Genomic DNA, 5,000 nt, shown 5'->3' with positions numbered 1-5,000 from the left:
CCAGGGCCCAGCGTGTGCCGATGGTGCTGGGGGCAAGCGCCCGCACCAGGGCCCAGCGTGTGCCGATGGTGCTGGGGGCAAGCGCCCGCCCCAGGGCCCAGCGTGTGCCGATGGTTATCGGGGCAACCGGCCGCACCAGGGCCCAGGGTCTGCCGATGGTGCTCGAGGCAACCGCCCGCACCAAGGCTCAGCATGTGCCGATTGTGATCGAGGCAACAACCCACACCAGGGCCCAGCTTGTGCCGATGGCGGTCGAGGCAAGTGCCCGTACCGAAGGGCAGCCTATGCCGATGATGGTCGATGCATGTGCCATCACCATGCGTCATCATGTGCCATTGATGGTCGAGGCCTTGGCCGAAGTTCGATTTTGAGCCACGGTGCCCATGCTTGGCTCCAGCATGTGCTGGTGCCGCATTTTTTTCACTCGGGACAGCATCGCCGGAGCATCGCCGGAGTACCGCCGGAGAACCTGACCGGCGGCATTGGGGTTCCGACGATTGGGAGGGGGGCCGGGGGGGTGTGCGCACATGATGTGCGATGGGTGCTGGTACTTGGCCTTGTGTTGGCCCCCTATCCCTCATCAAACCTCTGAGAATTCACACCCCCTTAAAGAGCATTTGAGATTTTACAGGTTTGCTACCAGTAGCCGTTAAAGTGTCTGAAATGGGGACACTTTTTTCAAACGGTCACAAAATCTTCTCTACTTCGAGTTTTTAGCTGAATTTTTTTGTGCATGCCAACAAAAATAGAAGGATCATGCCTACAAAATTTGGGGCCAAAAATCCTTATAAAAAAATTTTAAAAAATCCCGAACCGCAAAAAGTTTCGAAAATCGTGAAAAATAGAAAACGAGTCATCCTCCAATGAAACTTCACGTGAAGGCTTAGGGGACCATTGTATGAATTTACAAGCCATAAAAATGGCATTGGCACGGCAGAAATTTGAAGATGTGCCTAAACCCACCAGGGCCCAGCGTGTGCCGATGGTGCTCGAGGCAACCGCCCGCACCAGGGCCCAGCGTGTGCCGATGGTGCTCGAGGCAACCGACCGCACCAGGGCCCAGCGTGTGCCGATGGTGGTCGAGGCAACCGCCCGCACCAGGGCCCAGCGTGTGCCGATGGTGGTCGAGGCAACCTGCCGCACCAGGGCGGAGCGTGTGCCGATGGTGGTCGAGGCAAGCGCCCGCACCAGGGCCCAGCGTGTGCCGATGGTGGTCGAGGCAAGCGCCCGCACCAGGGCCCAGCGTGTGCCGATGGTGGTCGAGGCTGCCGATGGTGGTCGAGGCAACCTGCCGCACCAGGGCCCAGCGTGTGCCGATGGTGCTCGAGGCAACCGACCGCACCAGGGCCGAGCGTGTGCCGATGGTGCTCGAGGCAAGCTGCCGCACCAGGGCCCAGCGTGTGCCGATGGTGGTCGAGGCAACCGCCCGCACCAGGGCCCAGCGTGTGCCGATGGTGATCGAGGCAACCGACCGCACCAGGGCCCAGCGTGTGCCGATGGTGCTCGAGGCAACCTGCCGCACCAGGGCCCAGCGTGTGCCGATGGTCGTCGAGGGAACCTGCCGCACCAGGGCCCAGCGTGTGCCGATGGTGGTCGAGGCAAGCGCCCGCACCAGGGCCCAGCGTGTGCCGATGGTGCTCGAGGCAACCGACCGCACCAGGGCCCAGCGTGTGCCGATGGTGCTCGAGGCAACCTGCCGCACCAGGGCCCAGCGTGTGCCGATGGTGCTCGAGGCAACCTGCCGCACCAGGGCCCAGCGTGTGCCGATGGTGGTCGAGGCAAGCGCCCGCACCAGGGCCCAGCGTGTGCCGATGGTGCTCGAGGCAACCGACCGCACCAGGGCCCAGCGTGTGCCGATGGTGGTCGAGGCAAGCGGCAGCACCAGGGCCCAGCGTGTGCCGATGGTGGTCGAGGCAAGCGCCCGCACCAGGGCCCAGCGTGTGCCGATGGTGGTCGAGGCAAGCGCCCGCACCAGGGCCCAACGTGTGCCGATGGTGCTGGGGGCAACCGCCCGCACCAGGGCCCAGCGTGTGCCGATGGTGATCGAGGCAACCGCCCGCCCCAGGGCCCAGCGTGTGCCGATGGTGGTCGAGGCAAGCGCCCGCACCAGTGCCCAGCGTGTGCCGATGGTGGTCGAGGCAAGCGCCCGCACCAGGGCCCAGCTTTTGCCGATGGTGATCGAGGCAACCGGCCGCTCCAGGGCCCAGCGTGTGCCGATGGTTATCGGGGCAACCGGCCGCACCAGGGCCCAGGGTCTGCCGATGGTGCTCGAGGCAACCGCCCGCACCAAGGCTCAGCATGTGCCGCTGGTGATCGAGGCAACAACCCACACCAGGGCCCAGCTTGTGCCGATGGCGGTCGAGGCAAGTGCCCGTACCGAAGGGCAGCCTATGCCGATGATGGTCGATGCATGTGCCATCACCATGCGTCATCATGTGCCATTGATGGTCGAGGCCTTGGCCGAAGTTCGATTTTGAGCCACGGTGCCCATGCTTGGCTCCAGCATGTGCTGGTGCCGCATTTTTTTCACTCGGGACAGCATCGCCGGAGCATCGCCGGAGTACCGCCGGAGAACCTGACCGGCGGCATTGGGGTTCCGGCGATTGGGAGGGGGGCCGGGGGGGTGTGCGCACATGATGTGCGATGGGTGCTGGTACTTGGCCTTGTGTTGGCCCCCTATCCCTCATCAAACCTCTGAGAATTCACACCCCCTTAAAGAGCATTTGAGATTTTACAGGTTTGCTACCAGTAGCCGTTAAAGTGTCTGAAATGGGGACACTTTTTTCAAACGGTCACAAAATCTTCTCTACTTCGAGTTTTTAGCTGAATTTTTTTGTGCATGCCAACAAAAATAGAAGGATCATGCCTACAAAATTTGGGGCCAAAAATCCTTATAAAAAAATTTTAAAAAATCCCGAACCGCAAAAAGTTTCGAAAATCGTGAAAAATAGAAAACGAGTCATCCTCCAACGAAACTTCACGTGAAGGCTTAGGGGACCATTGTATGAATTTACAAGCCATAAAAATGGCATTGGCACGGCAGAAATTTGAAGATGTGCCTAAACCCACCAGGGCCCAGCGTGTGCCGATGGTGCTCGAGGCAACCGCCCGCACCAGGGCCCAGCGTGTGCCGATGGTGCTCGAGGCAAGCGCCCGCACCAGGGCCCAGCGTGTGCCGATGGTGGTCGAGGCAACCGCCCGCACCAGGGCCGATAGTGTGCCGATGGTGCTCGAGGCAACCTGTCGCACCAGGGCCCAGCGTGTGCCGATGGTGATCGAGGCAACCTGCCGCACCAGGGCCCAGCGTGTGCCGATGGTGGTCGAGGCAAGTTCCCGCACCAGGGCCCAGCGTGTGCCGATGGTGGTCGAGGCAAGTTCCCGCACCAGGGCCCAGCGTGTGCCGATGGTGCTCGAGGCAACCTGCCGCACCAGGGCCCAGCGTCTGCCGATGGTGCTCGAGGCAACCTGCCGCACCAGGGCCCAGCGTGTGCGGATGGTGGTCGAGGCAAGCGCCCGCACCAGGGCCCAGCGTGTGCCGATGGTGGTCGAGGCAAGCGCCCGCACCAGGGCCCAGCGTGTGCCGATGGTGGTCGAGGCAAGCGCCCGCACCAGGGCCCAGCGTGTGCCGATGGTGGTCGAGGCAACCGCCCGCACCAGGGCCCAGCGTGTGCCGATGGTGCTCGAGGCAACCTGCCGCACCAGGGCCCAGCGTGTGCCGATGGTGCTCGAGGCAACCGACCGCACCAGGGCCGAGCGTGTGCCGATGGTGGTCGAGGCAAGCGCCCGCACCAGGGCCCAGCGTGTGCCGATGGTGGTCGAGGCAACCTGCCGCACCAGGGCCCAGCGTGTGCCGATGGTGGTCGAGGCAACCGCCCGCACCAGGGCCCAGCGTGTGCCGATGGTGATCGAGGCAACCGACCGCACCAGGGCCCAGCGTGTGCCGATGGTGCTCGAGGCAACCTGCCGCACCAGGGCCCAGCGTGTGCCGATGGTCGTCGAGGGAACCTGCCGCACCAGGGCCCAGCGTGTGCCGATGGTGGTCGAGGCAAGCGCCCGCACCAGGGCCCAGCGTGTGCCGATGGTGCTCGAGGCAACCGACCGCACCAGGGCCCAGCGTGTGCCGATGGTGGTCGAGGCAACCGCCCGCACCAGGGCCCAGCGTGTGCCGATGGTGGTCGAGGCAACCTGCCGCACCAGGGCGGAGCGTGTGCCGATGGTGGTCGAGGCAAGCGCCCGCACCAGGGCCCAGCGTGTGCCGATGGTGGTCGAGGCAAGCGCCCGCACCAGGGCCCAGCGTGTGCCGATGGTGGTCGAGGCTGCCGATGGTGGTCGAGGCAACCTGCCGCACCAGGGCCCAGCGTGTGCCGATGGTGCTCGAGGCAACCGACCGCACCAGGGCCGAGCGTGTGCCGAGCACCAAGCTGCCGCACCAGGGCCCAGCGTGTGCCGATGGTGGTCGAGGCAACCGCCCGCACCAGGGCCCAGCGTGTGCCGATGGTGCTCGAGGCAACCTGCCGCACCAGGGCCCAGCGTGTGCCGATGGTCGTCGAGGGAACCTGCCGCACCAGGGCCCAGCGTGTGCCGATGGTGGTCGAGGCAAGCGCCCGCACCAGGGCCCAGCGTGTGCCGATGGTGCTCGAGGCAACCGACCGCACCAGGGCCCAGCGTGTGCCGATGGTGCTCGAGGCAACCTGCCGCACCAGGGCCCAGCGTGTGCCGATGGTGGTCGAGGCAAGCGCCCGCACCAGGGCCCAGCGTGTGCCGATGGTGGTCGAGGCAAGCGCCCGCACCAGGGCCCAGCGTGTGCCGATGGTGCTCGAGGCAACCGACCGCACCAGGGCCCAGCGTGTGCCGATGGTGGTCGAGGCAAGCGGCCGCACCAGGGCCCAGCGTGTGCCGATGGTGGTCGAGGCAAGCGCCCGCACCAGGGCCCAGCGTGTGCCGATGGTGGTCGAGGCAAGCGCCCGCACCAGGGCCCAACGTGTGCCGATGGTGCTGGG

Source organism: Durio zibethinus, unplaced genomic scaffold (assembly GCF_047325235.1).
Source record: "Durio zibethinus cultivar Kanyao isolate XHJ-2024 unplaced genomic scaffold, ASM4732523v1 HiC_scaffold_325, whole genome shotgun sequence".
In the NCBI taxonomy this organism is placed as follows: Eukaryota; Viridiplantae; Streptophyta; class Magnoliopsida; order Malvales; family Malvaceae; genus Durio; species Durio zibethinus.
The sequence above is the reverse complement of the archived record's forward strand: the minus strand, read 5'-3'. Positions refer to the sequence as shown.